Source organism: Miniopterus schreibersii (assembly GCF_964146895.1).
Source record: "Miniopterus schreibersii genome assembly, chromosome: 2".
Taxonomy (NCBI): Eukaryota; Metazoa; Chordata; class Mammalia; order Chiroptera; family Miniopteridae; genus Miniopterus; species Miniopterus schreibersii.
Genome location: NC_138102.1, coordinates 9,478,337 through 9,497,434, shown reverse-complemented (window position 1 = coordinate 9,497,434; position 19,098 = coordinate 9,478,337).

The window sequence follows — 19,098 nt, the reverse complement described above, 5'->3', positions numbered from 1 at the left end:
ATCACTGTTTTATATATTGATCCCTATATAAAAATCTGTATATAAACACATTCCTACAAGAAATTGCTGCAATCTTTAATGTACAGGGAGCTTTAATTATTTTTATGTGTAGAAACCTACATATTTAAGTACTTATATATGAGGCCTTAAATACTATTAATATTTAAAGTCCATTAATTTCACAGGTTGTATTTATGCCTCTATTTCCACAAAGACAGTTTAATGTATAGCAATTTTAAAATTTCTCTATGTGGCCCGGCCGGGCGTGGCTCAGCGGTTGAGTGTCGACCTGAGATCCAGGCGATCAGGGTTCAATTCCTGGCCAGGGCACATGCCCAGGTTGTGGGCTCGATCAATGACTCTCTCATCATTGATGTTTCTATCTCTCTCTCTTCCTCTCCTTTCCTCTCTCTGAAGTCAATAAAGATATATTTAAAAATAAATAAATAAATAAATAAATAAATAAATAAATAAATAAATAAATAAAATAAAATAAAATTTCTCTCTGTGATAATATTTTGGTGGTATTATTTTGATGTTCATTGGACATAGTGAGCTTTCAATCTTTCAACAATATAAATGAGCTTAGGAATCAAGTTACACATACTTTATGTTTTAGTAAATCTCATTTAAAATTCTGAAGAAAGATATAAGGTTTTTTGAGTGAAACCTTTATTAATTTTGTGAAGCCTAGAGAAATATATACAAAGTTTATTCTTAGTAGATAATCACACTTAAATCATAAATGTTTGACATGGTTTTTGGTACAATGAGTAGTGACAAAAGGAATGATTTTTAAAAGAGGGGGAAAAAACTTCAATTAAAACTTCAATTATAGATCCTAATTAGCCTTCCAACAATTATTTTGAAAATTCTTTTCCATATATAGAAAGGTGAGGGTGTTTTTTTCTTCTATCTTGATCTTAGTAGGAAAAAGTTAATGGTATCAACACTGGATTTAAATGATAAATATATCTTGAATGAATGATAAAATTTCAAATCAAGAAAATAGTTTTGTTTGTTAAAAAAATTGAATGCTTTGAATCTCTTTTCCTGTGATCTCTGAATAAATAATGTGAGAGGTCAGAAGTAAGAATTTTATGGTTATTGGGGGAAATACTGTCTAAGCCTAAATGTCCCTGGTGGGGATCTGCTAAGAAATTGAAATCTGTCCATAAACATATACAGGAGGCAGCTGAACGGAGAATGAGATCTCAGGGCCCGGTGGGGAGGAGCCCGAAGAAACTGCACGAAGTGAAAGGGAGGTGGGGAGCAGAGGGCCCGCCGTGTCTGCAGATTCCACATCCTCAGGTGTAACCAACTGCGGATGGAAAATACTTTTTAAAAATTACGTTGCTGACATGCATTGTGACGCACTCTGATGCATGCATCAGTGCTGAACATGTACAGACTGTTCTTATTACTCGCTAAACAGTACAGTATAACAAGTATTTATATAGCATTGGCATTGAATTAAGTATTATGAGTAATCTAGAGGTGGCTTGAGGTACACAAGAGGATGTGTGTGGGTTATATGCAAATACTATGCCATTTTATTTATTATTTATTTATTTATTTATTATCTATCTTTATTGATTTCAGAGAGAGGAAGGGAGAGATAGAGAGATAGAATCATCAATGATGAGAGAGTCATGGATCGGCTGCCTCCTGCACACCCCCGACTGGGGATGGAGCCCGCAACCCGGGCATGAGCCCTGACCGGGAATCGAACCTCAGTCTCCTGGATCCTAGGTCGATGCTCAACCGCTGAGCCGCGCCCGGCCGGGTAAATACTATGCCATTTTATAAGACTTGAGAACCCTTGGATTTTGGCATCTGCGGGTATCCTGGAACCAATCCCCCAAGGATACCAAGGGACAATTATATATAATAAATATGCTGTATTTGCATTAAAAAGAATGGGAAGGATAACTTTTCTCACTTTTGAACTACCTAAGTTATTATACAGTTTTGCAAACGAATTAACATTTTTAAAATTGTGCTAAAACTATAAAAAGAAATATTTGAAAAACAGAACTCATTCGGTAAGTTACTAAATTCAGGTGTTTTTTTTTTATCAGCAGATAATCCTTTAAACAAAATATTAATATTGGACCTTTAAAAGAATGAAAGGCAGAGGGAGACAAGAAGAAACCTAACTTCATAGCATCCTAGAAGCCGTGTTTTAAAAGAATACTTCAGGCCGTGGCCGGGGAGCTCAGTTGGTTAGCGCATCGCCCCGCTACGCCAAGGATTCGGGCTCCCCGGTCAGGGCACGCACAAGAATTAGCCAGTGATGCAGAAATAAGTGAAACAGCAGGTCGCTATTTCTCTCCTTCTCTCCCCTGCCCCTGCTGCTCTCTCTAAAAATCAATTAAAAAAATTAAAAGAATACTTCGGGAACTGCCTATTCTTAAAAGTCCTCACTGTCACTATTCCATCAATGTCCCCTCTACCCGCTCACGCTCTGACATTGTTTCTCCCAGATGAATTTGCTTTCGGCGCTTTTCTAAACCGCTTCACAGTTTGCTTTCCCACCCCTCGCTGTCTGCTAACTATCCAGCAGGGTTTGAAAGGAATTTCAGATTCCTTTATGACACCGATTAGGATATTTTTGAAGTCAAAGCGATTTTCCTCTGTGTCCTTCCTGGAGGAGGCTACACAGCAGCCTTAAATCTATACAACTTTTCAGTTGTTTTGTCTCATATCCCAGAGAGACTTGTTCTGTCATTTGAAGTGTGCTCCTGACTTCTCAGGTTATTAGACATGAGCATATTCAATTTAGAATCAAAGGCTCTTGAGAGAAGTCATTTTTAATCTTTACAAACATATCCTATCTGTTTTCATTGAGCCCAACTCACACAAGGGAATAATAGCAAGGCTGTTATAGCACATATTCCGAGGCTATTTTAATACTTTCTGTGGCCATAGGTTTTCTGCCGGGAGGTCTTCAGAATTTTTGCTTTTATTTTTTCACAAAGGAATTTGATTACCCAGGTGGTTACTCACTTGATATTTGTCAAATACTCTTACTCGGGCTTTGTTTCCAGATATTAACCTTTTTCTCATTTGCCTTAATAAAAATAATTACTAATTTCTAGCCCGTCACAATACATAAAAGAAGCCAATTTTGTCTTCAGCAATCTACGCTTGGCTCAGTTAGGCTAATTGAGTAATTGTTATTACTCAGCTACACTAAACTAGTTGAGTAATAATATTTTCAAAGTAATTTTTCAGCAAAACTCAAGAATGAAGATTATCAGCCAGTCTTCAGTATCAAAATTCAGATTTTAAAAATTTTACAGTTTTTAATTAATCGCTGAGCCATATTGATTTTTACCTAAATATCCCCCATTTGAACTACTATAATAAACTTTCAACTGGCTTTATTGCCTCCAGCCTCTCTCCATCCGATTCATTCTTACCAAATCCATCTTCCTGAAATTCTGCTTCCATCCTGCCATTGTCTGACTCCAAACCTTTCAATAAACCTTCATAAGCTATTTTAAAAGACTGAGCTGGTAAAACACCCATGTATCGACAACAAGCAGGGGTTAGTTAAATAAACTGAAGTATCGGTGGCTTTCACGAAACCGAAGCCTAGGTTCTTTTCCTTTCCTCGCTCGCTGAGTTGAGTTTGTTCGCAGATTTAACAGCTTGCTCAGTTTCCTTGCAATAACTTGAAAACCTTCCTCAAGTTCTTTGACACTCTTTCCTTGAAAAGCTGGAGCCAAATTCCCTCTGCCTGAATGTGGCTGGAATTAGGGGCTCCCCTCTGACCGACAGAACACGGGGGTCCTGCTGGGCGCCTTCCCAGAGGGGGCGGGAAGCGCAGGTGTGCCCTGGGCCCTTGCTCTCGCTCTGCCCAGCAGCCAAGTTGTCACAGGACAGTCAGCCCGCCCGGGGCAGAGGCCCCACGTGCAAAGGAGGAACCCACCTGCCAGCACCCCCTTGCCGCTGCTGCCGGGGGCCAACGGGGGGTGGATCCCGCAGCCTCGGGGAGCGTTCAGGCGCCTTCAGCTGTCCAGGCCCCAGTCCCGCAGCGGGGACCTGGGTGTGGAGCGAAGACCAGCCACCACCCCCCGACCAAACAAGCTATGAGCTACGAAACGGCTGATTATTGCTATTTTAAGACAAGTTTTTGTGCAATTGGTTGTATAGTAATAAATAATGCATTCCCCCAAACTCAGGCTGGCCCTGTGCAATGCGCCTGACCCTTCTCCTAACCTTTTTTCTTCTTTTTCTTTACTGAAGGGCTCTGGCTCTGGGCTTTGTTATAACAATTTAACTTTGTTAATTATATTAGTGATTGGTTAAGGTACCCCAGGCAGGGGCTCGGCCCGGGCGGCCGCTGTCAGAGCCGCGCGGCGCAGGCGCTGCGTGTGGGCTGCGGGCTCCCCGCGGGCCCCGCGCTGCGCTGGGAGACGGTGCGGCGGCGCGGGAGGCGGCGGGCCCCCGAGAGGCGGCGCGGGAGGCGGCGCGGGGGTCTGCGGTCGCCCGAGAGGCTGTGCGGGAGGCGGCGGGCCCCCGAGAGGCGGCGGGCCCCCGAGAGGCGGCGCGGGAGTCTGCGGGCCCCCGAGAGGCTGTGCGGGAGGCGGCGGGCCCCGGAGAGGCTGTGCGGGGGTCTGCGGCCCCCCGAGAGGCTGTGCGGGAGGCGGCGGGCCCCGGAGAGGCGGTGCGGGAGGCTGCGGTCTCCCGAGAGGCGGCGCGGGGGTCTGCGGTCTCCCGAGAGGCTGTGCGGGAGGCTGCGGGCCCAGGAGAGGCGGTGCGGGGGTCTGCGGCCCCCCGAGAGGCCGTGCGGGGGTCTGCGGCCGCCCGGGCCCGCCCTCCGAGCTTCTGCAGTGGGAGGTCAACGCGCTGCGAGTCCACGTGCCGTGGGCGGGATCGTTCGCTGGCTCCTGCGATGCGATTTCAGGGGTTCGCCTGTGGATCCCCCGACCCTGAACCCCAGTTCTCTCGGAAACACCCTGCGCGCGGGCTCTGCCTTTAGCTGCGGCTCATGGACTCGAAGGTCCTGACGGGCTGAGCCGGGCAGGAGTCAGGGCACTCCCAGGGAGCGCGGGGGCCACTAAGCTATGCGCTAAGGTAAAGTTTAATTAAAAAATGTATATATATATAATATATAATATATATTATATATTATATATCTAAGATTAGGCCTTTGGAGGCGTGACGCTGGGCGGCAGAGAGCAGCGGGACTGCCCCGGGACCTGCGAGGGACCGCGAAGGACCCACGGCCCGTGGGCAGAGTCGCCGAGTGGAGCCCGGGCGAGAATGAATTCGAACCCCGGCTTTGAAACGGGCTTGGGAAGCTTCATAACTTTCAATGTTCTGTTTCTTGCTTGGTAAAGTAAGGTTTTCATAGGGAAAAAATACATAATATTACATACTATGTAGGCATCACAGGCATCTCCTTCAATACGGGTAGAAGTATAAATTGACCCAGCCGGCCAATTTATGGATTTATAACATTAGTATCACGCCAGGATGCTAACTTTCCAGGGGGGTATACCATTGTTCCCTTTGCTACTAATTATTAAGGGTTTAATCTCTGCAGAATTTAATGTTCACTTATAGCTTTGTTTGTGGTAAAGATGATTTTTGTCTAATAAAAAAGATAACACAAAGATCATGGTTTATTTCTCTGGAAGACATTAACTAGATTTTACAAAAATCTAACCCTCCAGTCTTACTCTGTTCTTTCTTTCTTCTAAAGGCCTATAATTTAGGAACTAAAGTTCCTAAATCGTTTTGGAACTAGTTAGTGATCTTACTGATTCCCTCATGAATGAGTCAGATAAATATTTGACAGGTGTCCAATTTATGTTTTTATGAGGGCTATGTTTTTAACTTTTAACAATAGACTTACTGATATTTTGACATTAGGTTTATTATAAATATTGTTTAATAAACAACAACAGAAGAGAAAAGAAAAGAATACTAACCTAAGGTGGCATCATCTCTTCTAAACAAAGGGGGGAAAAACTAGCATACTGCTCTCTTTTTTTCAAAAAAAATCTTCACTCATGAATTTTGCATCTTTTCCTGTCCCTGAGTTGATGATATCCATATGTTCATAGGGCCCAGAGCAATGAACAATCTAAAGTTTCATGAATTACTAATTTTGTTCTATATCAATCTCTTTGAATATTTATCCTTCAGTTTCCCTCAATCTTGAAGGAATTTTTCATAACAGATCACTATTCTTTTATATGATTCACTTTTATTGCATATTTTACAAAATAACACAGAATATGGTCCCTTTATATCCTTGGGTATAAAAATTGCAATGTGAACTGTTCTATTAAAAAGTTGCAAATATTTTATCCACCAAAGACTGTGCCTTATAAGATGCTAATATAAGTTCTTGAATCCTTTAAAAATAAAATAGCATTCAAAGAATGTTGTGCATTTGTGTATATTGTGTTTCCTCTAAGAGCTGTATATTAATTTACAGAGAGTAAACAAATACAGATCTCAGGTTGTATTAGCTTGCTTGGGCTGCCGTAATGAAATACCATGGCTTAAACAACAGAAATTTATTTTCTCACAGGTCTGGAGACTGGAAGTCCAAGATCAAGGTGCCGGTGAATGTTGTTTCTGGTGAGGGGTCTCTTTCCGGCTTGTAGACAGGCATCTTCCTGGCATGTGCTAAGATGGCCTTTACTGGCTGCATGTGTGGAAGGGACAGAGCTCCCTGGTGTCTCTTTTTATAAGGACACTGATCCTATATGATCAAGGCCTCACCCTTATGACCTCATTTACCCTTAATTGCTTTCTCAGAGGCCCCATATCCAATGCAACCGCGCTGGGGGTTAGGGCTTCCATATATGAATTTGGTGAGGGGCACACATTCAGTCCATAATACAAATATTTATAAATAGGTTTTAAAATACCTGAAGTCCATTCTTTGGGTGTTTTGGAAATGGAGAAAAAAATATTAAAAACTCATTTTGAAACATTCGTAAGGTTTTATTAGTTGTAGGAAGTACTAGAGTATACATTCAACATCAAAACTAATGACATCACATTTACACCAATGTTTAGCACTGATGGTGCATTTTCTACATATGTAAGTTTTAAATCAAAGAGAAGATAAAGCCTCATAAATGCAGGGAGACTGATCTAGAGTTTCTGAACTGCTTTATTAGGAGTTGAAAAGAGGTGGTTCAAGCATGCTTTGTTTTCTCAACACATTAAATATTCTTCTTAAAACTGCCTTCCCGCTGATCAGTAAACGCTCTCATGGTACAAACATGTACCATCTTTCTTTACCTCAAGAAACAGGTACTAGGCTTTGCCCTTGGCTTTAACATGGAGCAAAGCTTTGTTAAACAGAACCAAACCAGGGTAATGTTTATACTTGCAGTGAAACAGTATTGAAACCAGAACACTGAACACAAAGCAATGGGTATGACATTTTATTTCCTCTTTATGATAAAGCAAATGTTTTTTTGGTTTTGGTTCATTTAATGTTGGTATAAATAAAGGAGCTTGGCCTAAAGTACAGCTGTGACTTGAAAATATAAATGCATAATAGGAAAATCTAAATGATCCACCCATTTTCTCTAGATTTTAAAAGTTCAATAAATAAAAACAAAAGAAATGGACAATCAAAAAAGATTCACTATGTGGAAAAGATAACTATGTAAAAGGATTATTTTAATTTTCAAAAGTGTTACCTGCTTTAACAAAACCATTAACTAAAGCGTTTCTTTGCATTGCAATCCACTTACAATTAAAATAAAACATTGGAATGATCAACATTTTAAATTAAATGTACCAAAAATCAACCTAACCCGTGTATTTAAAAGAAAAAAAGACAGCAGTGGGGGAGAGCAAGCCCCAGATATTAGGGAGACTTGAACTTTAGAGCACAGATAATTCAGTGCATAAATGAGATATAAAAGACAAAGGGAAGGGTAGCTTTGAGACCCAGAAAACTAATTTACTCTAAATGGATCTCAAAATCAGGAACTCAGCAGAATCCCTGCATTCAAAACTATATTCTCATACAAATTATATATATAATTTAAGAAGAGTTAACATTTGTAATTCTTCCCTTTAGCTCTTTTTAAAAAATTGAGATTTCATTATGTAGAGAAGTTTTATGTTTCTAGCAAAGCAGGGGAAGTATGAAATTCCCCATATAGCCCCTCCTGTTGCCTTCGGTCCTTTGGTCCTTTGCTGAGGGTCTATTCTGGGCTCTCTGTTGGGCCTCGTTGACCCCGTTGCCTATTGTTTCTTCAGTGTCGCGCCTTCGTCATTATTCTAGCTTTGCAGTGGGTCCTGGAATTGGGAAGTGCCCGTCCTCCAACTCCCTTCCCCTTCGGTGCTGTCTTGGCTATTCTGGGTCTTTGCCTCTCATATAAACTTTGGAATCAGTTTGTCAATACCCACAAAATAGCTTGCTGGGGTTTGGCTGGGCCTGCACGGTCTCTACAGATCAAGTTCGGAAGAACCGACGTTGATGATATTGGGTCTTCCAGTTCACCAACATGGATATCTCTCCATTTATTTAGATCTCTGATTTCACTCATCAGGGTATTATGGCTTTCCTCATATAGATCTTATACATATTTTGTTAGATTTATATCTAAGTATTTTGTTTTCTGGGGTGCTAATCTAAATGATATTATGTTTTTAATTTCAAATTCCACTTATTTATTGCTGGTATACAGAAAAGCAATTGACATTTATATATTAACCTCATATCCTGAAACTTAGCTATAATTGTACATTTGCCTGCATATATCCAATAGAAAACGTGCATGCACATATAAAACAGTGATATATTGTCTATAGCAGAAACAAATGCTTGAATTTTCAGTAAATCAGCTGAGGACTTACTTATATTGTGAAATGTATTTTATTGCTGAAAATGAAAGAGTATTGTTACCTCATTCATATCATGACTATGTAGTCGTGTACAAAAAATCTAATCAGATAAAAAAGTGTCTACTGTTCTTTATTATTATCATTAGACTGATTTATTTCTCATTTGGTTTTGCACCAACCATGGAATTTCAGAACAGCGGTGGCATATATTCGAGAGAAAAATATGGGGAAAATCATATTTGAAATACTGTCGGGAGATTTCGGTTGTATTCCCACGTTGGAATCTGTGTGCCCAGAAAGAAATCCCTTTATCCTTTGGTGCTTGGTGGAGTGGGGATGCATGAAAATAGACAAGACCAGGGCCTCTGTCGCAGGTGCCAGGTGACACAATGCTGACGGTTATAATAAAGCTCGCCAGCACCCGAGTCACAAATGCCCCACCTACACCCCAGGATGGGCAGGAGGCATTTACTTCTCCACAGGGTAGTCCGAGAGCCTTTGTGAAGAGGTCAGAATTTGAAATTAATCTTTAAAAATGTGGATTTTGATAACTAATTTACAATTTTAAATATTAGCCAATGGGATACTCTATCATGACTGTTTGAGAGCAAGATCTTTCCTTTCGTGGTAATTGAAATGAAAATAGAGACTATGTAGATAGTTGTCTAAGTTTTTCATTAAAGGAAAATCTTTCCAATTTCATGGTTCAGACTTTTCTATAATTAATAAACCAAAGTAATTGGGGTCACCTGCTATCCCTTTGGTAATCTAATTAATTCTCTTTCTATCAAATATCCATTGTCAATCTGGTATTTAGCCTAAGAGGCTTAAGGAAGTATATTTTGGTGTTTTTACTTCAAATTTGCCATTTTGATTAAATCCAAATAATTTTCAGTAAGTACATAAAGTAGAGACAAACTGTTTGACTGCAAACATTTCTGCAGTATTTGAGTGTGTGTGTGAGTGTGTGTGTGTGTGCTTTTGTCTTTTTTAACAATTATTGTCATTGGTTTCTTGGTCCTCTAAAACTGATAATAAAAAAAAAATTAAACACATATAGCACTGTTTTAAAAAAATTTACATGTTGCTTCTAATCACTCACAAGTATCCTGTGATGTGGGAACTGTTATTCTCTTCATTTTACTTATAAGAAGATTCAACAGTAGGGAAACTTGCCCAAGATCACCCAGCCATTAAGAGGCAGAGCCAGGATTTAAAACCATAGTCTGGAACAAAAGCCTATTTGTCACTTTCCAACTGTGCCAATGAAATGACTATTGAACTTCCATGTTGAAAAGGCCAATGTTAAATTTGCAGAAATGCCAAGTTGTTTGCAGATTTTATTAATGCAAAAATAACTAAAATATGATTTAATATAAATACTTACAGAATCTATGGAAACTCATTTAGGTTTTACATGTATATACTTTTACATATTGTATATCCTGGCCTGTTTTATTATGTAGTGGGAGATCAGAGATACTCTGTTTCTTAAACCTTGTTTCTTTTACCTCATGTGGGTAGACACTAATTATGATATTAAAAATTAAAGGTTGAACTCTTTGTTCCTATAAGTCTATTTGTAAATTGTCTGTTCTAGAAAAAAACAAAAACACTTCACATCTGTGTAGCAGTTTTAATTCTCAGATCTTCCCACAGTATCTCATTTTATCCTAAACACAAACACAATAAAATTACTGTTTGCATTTTACATATGAGAAAATCGAAGCACAAAAACTAAGTGTATTGTGCAAGGTCACAGAGCTAGTTAGAGGGGAAGGTGGGTCTGGAACCCAGTTCTCTGAATTCCCAGCTCCAGACTTATTATTCTCTGAAGAAACTACTGTTTTCATTGAATATCTTCTGTGGTTCCATTTTTTCTCTCTCTCTCTTTTTTTTAAGGCACATTTCTAGAAGAATCTTTGACAATAAGCTTTGATTTGGCTATTTTTAGAGCTTTGGGACTAATTCTTTTTTTTTCTTTTTTCAAAATATATTTTTATTGATTTCAGAGAGAGGAAAAGAGAGGGAGAGAGAGATAGAAACATCAACGATGAGAGTCATTGATCAGCTGCCTCCTGCATGCTCCCTACTGGGCATGTGCCCTGACCAGGAATTGAACCGTGATCTCCTGGATCCTAGGAGCCACGCAGGCCGGGTGGGACTAATTCTTAACAGTGTATACATTTATTTGTGCACATTCAGGACTTTTTGGTGTAGATGAGCAAAACACAGAGCTGTGTGCTGCATTTGCATTTCCTCATGGGCAATGAATAATAATTATGTGGTTGCCAAATTAGTTCAACTAGTTTGAATGTTAAGCAGGTAGACAAGGGCAAGGAGGTGTTCCCCCAACTCTGACCAGAAACTAATGACAAAAACATTTAACCAAGGGAAAAACTGCTTCAGTAAAGACTGAAGAGGTCTTCAGTTCAGAATAATTATCATTAGTAAGTGATTGGAGTAGAGCTCTTTCAAATGGGCTGATGGACTATTTGCATCTGAACCACCATCAAGCCTTTGTTCTTTCTTGGGCTCTGCCCCCAGTTTATTGAATCAGAATCTCTAGGCTGGGACCAGGAATTTATAACATTAAGAGGAACCAATGAAATAAGAATAGGCAAGAGCAGAATATTTAGTTGTTTTCAAATGCCTAAAAATTTCAGTTTTAAAAATATTGTGAATGAAAAGGGAGCACAATTCCCAGTTCTTAACTGTGAGCTGCACATAGTGACTTTCCTCCAAAACGTCCAGTATGGAAAGAGGTGATTCTACGGTGAAGACACCTGAGAACCAAGGCCTTAACCAAGCGATCAAGGCCAGTGTCAAGTGAGATAAGTTATAGTGGGTATTCTCAATAGGAAGTCAATGGCACTTTGACTCAGTGCTCTTCCTCCCAAAACATATTACCCCAGGCTAATCATGAGAAAAGGCAGACAAATTCCAATAGAGGGATATCTTACAAAATACAAGACCAGTACTCTGAAAAACTGTCAAAATTCAAAGGCATCAAAAACAAGGAAAGCCTGAGAAACTTGTTACAGCTGTTGACAAACTACTGTCAGTAAGCAAAATGTGGCCCATTCCCTTTTTCTAATAAAATTTAGAGGAGCACAATCAGGCTCATTCATTTACAAATAGACTTTGGCTTTCATGTTAAACTCCAGGGCTGAGTTTAGTAGTTGCAACAGAGATCATTTGGACCGTAAAATTTAATATATTTACAATCTGACCTTTATAGAAAAAGTTTGCTAACCCCCGGGCAGAATATTTTAAATGGAAGCACAAAGTGTATAAAATTGATAGAAAATCTGAGTGCTTTATAATATCTTACATGCGTCTCTGTGACCCTTCTCCACTGCCCCCTCCCTGTCCATCTATTCTCCTCTTCTCCCCCCACCCCCCAGTCCATTGCCATCTCCGGGCTCCAGGCCTGCCTCGGGGTTTATCCAAGCTAACAAGCAGCTCTTGTCTTAGTGCCTTTGCCCTGGATGTTCCCCGCATGGAATACTCTCCATAGATACCCACTTGGCCCTTACCTATTCCAGGTTTCAGACCCAGATCAAATAGCTTTTGAATGAGGCCTGTACCTACCTGTGTAACTCACGCCTGCCCACTCTTCCATGACCTATTTCAAGTCAGTTCTATGCCCCCCCCATTCACATATTATCTTCTAACATACATTTGAATTTACTTGTTTAAAAGCCATTCCCCAACTCCCGCCCTTCCAGAAGGGAAGCTCCACAATTGCGGGGATTGCTCTCTGACAAAACACTACAGGGAACTGGTCACGTCAGGCATGCTTCTTATATATTTGAGCCTAGTTAGCCTCTACTGAGACATTTATCCAGGTCACATTGTCTGCTCTGAGATGAAAGTATTATCTCTATGTCTAATTATTTGGCTTAATAATCGCTACCACCTACTACATGCTTGCTAAGGGATCAGACATAGGCGCCTGCAGCACAGCAGATAGTGCACTGGACACCTGGTGACTAAGGGGTCAGGATAAAGGCTCACATATTATTCCATCCTCACTATCACCCGGAGTCATAAAGTGTCATCCTAGTATTACAGAAAAGGAAACTATGGCTTGGGATGTTGGTGATTTGCTCGGGGTCACATAATTCATTAAACTGCAAACAAAAGATTCAAACTGGATCCCTGGTTGGGTCATGTCCATGACAGTGACAAGCTCAGCTGCGTTTCACATTCCAGGCACGCTAACCTCTAGACCACAGCCCATAGGCACTGCCGGCCTCGCAGGGCAGCCACCTGGGTTTCGGGCAGAACCCGATAGGAGCAGCACAGTTCCTAAAACATGTACTGAGTCTTACTTGAGATTCTCTAATTTCTTTATGTTGATACCTACAGAATTCAAATATTAATTTTAATGTGTATACTCAATTGTTAAGGTGTTAATATATTAACTAATTATTAATCGGTAAATTAATAATAGTATAAATCCCAAATCTCTTTTCCAAAACCCTTGAGTCCAGTTGTGGTTCAGTGTACAGAACGGTTTTTAGGAACATGAGACAGTACATATACACACACCATTTCTTCCAAGGGAGATTTGGGGCAGTATTTTGTAATCATAAAAATTTCTGTAGGGAAGTGTATTAATGTCCTCACTTAGTGGGATAAATAAAGACTGTAGAAAGCTTTGCCTAAGATTTGCCACAAAAAGAGGTCAGAGAAGTTCTAGTCCTAGTTCCTTGGCCTGCCAGCTGTGTTTCTTCAGGCGAATTATTGAACTACTCTCTGCCTCAGTTTCCCTCTCTGCACCAGTGGAGGTTAATATGGTGCCTAGACCCTAGGATGGTGAAGATGTTTCACTTAGTATATGTACAAATGTAAGAAATTTAGAATTTAGCGACAATGCGTAGTTAAGTGTTCAATAAATATGACCAATATTATGTGTGTTCTACGGTCGGCAGTGAGAACCAGCACCTGGTTTTTCTTAAGTAAAATGTTACAGTGTTCAGTTCTGTCAGAATTACAAAATACATTTAGCTCTTTGTAATATGGAGCTCTCGCCTTGTTTATCTCCATTTATAATTTATGGACTATTAAGAACAACTAAAAGAGTGATTTGAGGATCAGCTTTTCTTCTATGGCAATTTCCTGACTTCATTTTGACTCACAAATAAACCATTCAATCTGCTACAGGACTAAGAAGCCCACTTCTCATTATCTAACCCGTCTGCATTAACATAATCTATTATTTATTCTCAGACCAAATTACCATCCTACTTCCGTTAGTGACGTCTGGCCAGAGCAACACAAACTGATAAAAGTGGTTTCAGCATTTTAATGATCCATACCATCCTGGATGCAGCAAAACATTCCCAGCTTTTGATCCTGAAACGAACAAACTAAAATCAATGTAAACTTTGTCAAAAGCTCCTCGAGGTGCTAGGAGCGATCTTTGAGCGTGTTAATCAGGCTGTGGGTAGGAAGGGTGCAGGCCTCAGCCAGGCTTCCTCCACCCGCCACAGCGCCTCCCCAGGTCACCTCCCCCAGCCGCACGCCTCCCCTGGGCCAGCTCTCCTCGCTCTCAAAGTTCCAGTTTCAGTGAAAATGCCTGCGTAGCCTCAGGACCTTTGAAAATGGTCTTTAGAATATTTGGGTCCTACCACCAACCCCCACCTCTATTCATCTTCCATTTCTCAGCCTAATCCTAAATGCCATCTGTAGTCGCCCCTCACAGCCCAAGTGTGGTTTACACGCCTCTCTTAGCACACTGCACAGACTTCGTGTCCTGGACATTGGGCCCTGCGTGTTAAAACTGGCTATTCACTTGTCTGTCTTGCCTAGATTGTTAGTGAAATCATATTTATCTTGTTCAGTATTATATTACCAGTGCTTAATGCAGCGCCTGGTGCATGGTAGTAGCTATTCGTTAACTAAATAAACCTCTGAAAGATTCTCTATGTGAGAAAAGGTGTAATATAACTACCCCATAGAATTATAATAATAACATAAGGTGCTGGGTATGAATATGCTTATGTATCACAATGTTTAGCAGGTAACAGGCATTCAATAAATGTTAGTTGAATGTGAAATCTGCATTTCTGAGTCACAATACAACAGCTTTTTAATTTTGTGGTAGATTCAGTTCGAATAGTGCGTATTATATGAGTTAACACTCCTTTGCTCTTTATATGGTTGGTTCTTTTGGGGAGGGGTGTTAAATGGATTGGAAAATATGCTGAAAATTAAATGCTCTTTTTAGTAGGATGGGAAAGCTCTGACTGATCTTTTAATTTTTGAATATCTTAAACTTTTTTTTTTTTTTGCAAATACATTTTGCTCAATAAGGTCTCAGAATTCACTTTGTGAAGCACATTTCCTATGATATTCTAAGCAAACATATTTGTATGGAGAATTGAAGCCATACATTTCTGATTTGTTTACAGTTAGAATACAATTTACATGCTTCAAGAAGTATCTTAAGAGATTATTGTCATTATATGTATGTACAGAATGTCCCTTCTCTCATGAATGTATGCTAAAACTACTAGGTGAAAGCTTGCTAAAGAACAGGATACACACACCGTCTCCAAGTATTTCCCCACAAATTACTGTACTTAGGAATGACAAAGGAAAAACAGTAACTTTTCTGTTGAGAAACATAGTTGAATCTAATGACACGGGAACAATAAATGGTCTGTACTCTTCAAAAAAGTCAAGATCAAGAAACACGAAGAAAAGCTAAGAAACTTTTCTATATTAAAGGAGACTAACAGGTCATGACAATTGTCATGTAATGTACTAGGTGGCTCTGGATTGGATCCTCAACCCGGGGAGAGGGGACGTGGTAGCTGTGAATTTGAAAGAGATTATGGACAATCGTTTTATCAAAGTTATATTTGATCATTGTAATGTGTTTATGTAAGTAAATGTTCTTAGAAATACCCACTGAAATATTCAGGGATAAAGGAATATGGTATTTCTAACGTGTTTTCAAATGGTAAGAGGAAAATGACAGAGAAGGAAGAGACAGAGAGACTGGTAGAGCAAAGGTGACCAAATGTAAAGGGTACATGGGAAGTCCTTGTTCTAGTCCTGCAACTTTTCTATGAGTGTATAATTATATCAAAATAAAACATTACCCCAGAATGCCCCCCTCTGAAATAACCTCCCCGTGGTTTGGTACTAGACACCCAAATATAATGGCTGAGCAGTCGATTTCTCATGGGTTACCCTGAAAAAGTTAAAGCCTCTATCAGTTGCTTAGTAATTAAAAAATCCCAACTCAGTGGCCTAAAACAAAAACAATTGATGCCTTTTTTTTACGCTCCTGCGGGTAGACTGAGGTCAGCTGGGCCCTTTTCTGCTCCCGAGCGTGGGCCGAGGCGCTAAAGCTGCTGTATCAGCCGGAGGCTCGGCTGTGGCTGGTTCCACGTGGGCTCAAATTCCCCAGGACGGTTCCTCATCCAGTCGTTGGCCTGAGCTTCTTTATAATTAGGAGCTGGCTCCAGAGGGAAAAAGAAAAGCTGCCAGTTCTCTAAAGCCTGGACTCAGAAGTGCTGAATGTCCCTTCTGTGGAATTCTGTTAGAAGCAAACCACGATACAGCCTGAATCCAGGGGTGGGGGGTTGTGGGGGGCAGGAAATGGGATCTACTCCCGAGGTGAGCAGCGCCTAGGGATTCCAGAGGTGCAGAGAAGTGTCGGCTGCCACGTCGGAAGGCCGTCTATCACGGAGCCAAAGCCAAGTCATTTCCATAGCTTTGAAGGTACTTATCTAGGAGGATAACTTAGAGGTATTAGCATATGAATATATGTCAAAAGAATTTAAATTTGAATGGAAGTTAACAGAATTCATTGTATATATGTATTCAGAATGATCAGTTATAATCGTGGATTAGATGTCATTTATTTAAATTATTTTTTCATTATAAAAATGTCAGGTAGGGTGTTTTCGCTTGTCCCTCTCTGAAGATTTAAACTAATTTGGTTCTTGTTAGGAGGCCATTTGTATAATGGTCTTTAAATAAAAGAGAAAAAGCAGTGATCTCTGCCTCAGATATTGTCTCATTGTCTTGGAACAATAGACGTGCGTTGAAGAATTCATTCAATTTTCATCCATTCATTCCATTTTCCCTCAGAATCGACCTATTAGAGTCACCTGTATAATACGTGCCTGTCATTGCTCCCCTCGCAGTCGCTGCTACGACTGATGAACAATGTCCTGCTAAATCTTAATCATCCTGTCACAAGACCTATTGAAACCTATAATTTTTTAAATGTTCTGCTCTCTCAGCTCGGAATCATTGTACACAAGCTGGCTGAGAGCACCTTTCAAAGATCTGCATTCCATGCAATGAGAGTACTGTAATTTTATGTCATTTACATTTTCTATCAAGCGATAAATATTGCAGAGTTCTCAAAAATGCCAAAGATGTGAGTGGCATTTCTTTTCTCATCCTAGGAGTCCTCATTTCTTTTGCGTTTTAATACATCTTTATTATAGAAAACTTAAAACATACACAATAGTAGAAAAAATAGTATAAGATTTCCTACATACCTGTTACCCACCATCGACAAGTATTGACTCAGGACAAATCACATTTTATTTCTACCTCTTCACTGTGCTGTTACCCCGACACCTGTTGGATTTTTAAAACAGTAAGTTCCAGCTATCATAATTTTTATCTAAGAAAACATCAGTATGTCTTATTAAGAACTAAGGCCTTTTAAAACATCACATTATAATATTATTTTTGTGCCTGGAACGATTAATAATAATTTGTTAATATCATGTATTATGTACTATCTAGTCAGTATTCAAATTTCTCTGAAAATTTCAGAAATATCTTTTAGGAGTTGGCGTGTTCGATTCTCTCCCCTCTCCCTCACCACCGCTCTTATTGATGACTTACCTGACTGCCCCTTATGGTGCTCTTCAGTGTGTCCCCCTGGGTCCTTTATTTTATTTTTTTTGAGAGAGGGATTTCAGAGCAATAATTAGACTGAAAGGTTATGAATCATTTCACAAACTAGGAACTGTGTCGCGGTGATAAGAGTACCAGAGGAACAACCTGGAAGGCAATGTGTAATTGTTTTGTTTTTGGCGTGTGTGTGTAACAATAAATAAGACTGATAATCTAAAAGTAATCAGTTAAAAAGCTTCATATCAACATCTATTATACAGCCATATGTGCCCGATTTCAAAAAGTTTAATGGTTAAAGTGAGATCTTAGTGATCTTGTGATACTTTTATTATTAGCTCTACCACCTGCATGTTTTCACCATCTCCACGTGTCCATCTGCCCTACCCTACCTTCAACTGCAATCCTTCAGCTGTACCCTGATCCCTAGCAGACTATTCTAAAGATTTGTGACACCCTGATCCCTAGCAGACAATTCTAAAGATTTGTGACAAATCACCCAGAAGACTTGTCATGGCACTTCTGTAATAAATAATTGGCTAGGCTTTTAAAAATTTTCATTTCTTTATACCATATTTGAATCTGAATGAAATTTTGTTTCTGATAGAACTAACCAAAGTAAGAATTCTTATTTTTAAACTATATTAGACACATTTAAAATGTAGATTTTTACCTTGGAGATTCTGGAATGATTACTGTGTTTTCTCTTCTTAGAATAAAAATGTCACTTAATAAGAAAGCTAGTTTCTCATACCTGCGGCATTCAGTCTGTTTTGATATGTTTATCTGAGTGAAGTATACGAAGAAAACCCAGCCTCATGCAGATGTGTGTTGTAAAAGGGAAGATAATTTTAATAGTTATTTTAGATAATTGTGGATATTTTTTGAATCTACACCAAAACTCTATAGGTTTAGTTTTTTAAAAAACATTTTTTGAATTACAGTTCACACACAATTATAAGCGTAGGTTTTTAAAAAATGGTCTGTGTAATGGAATCTGAAACTGTGGCAATAAACTTCATCTATCTTACATTCTGAATAGATCTTTTTCTCACGCATAATTCTATAATATGAAGAACTGGTCATTTGAAAAATATTGGTTCACTGAGTTATGCAGATCTTCCAAATGTTGACACATTTCATTAGACAATATAAAAAATCACCTTTATAAATATCACCATTAATCTCATCAGGAGACCTTGAAGTATGGGCAAACTGTCAAGTTCACAGTGATGGATACAAGTTTTCCAAAATTCTAATTTTCTCATGAAACCCCAAATGTTATCATTGACAAAAAACATTCATTTGTTTTCCTTACTGTGACAGGCTTACTTCATTCATATTTGAAAATATGTCCATCAT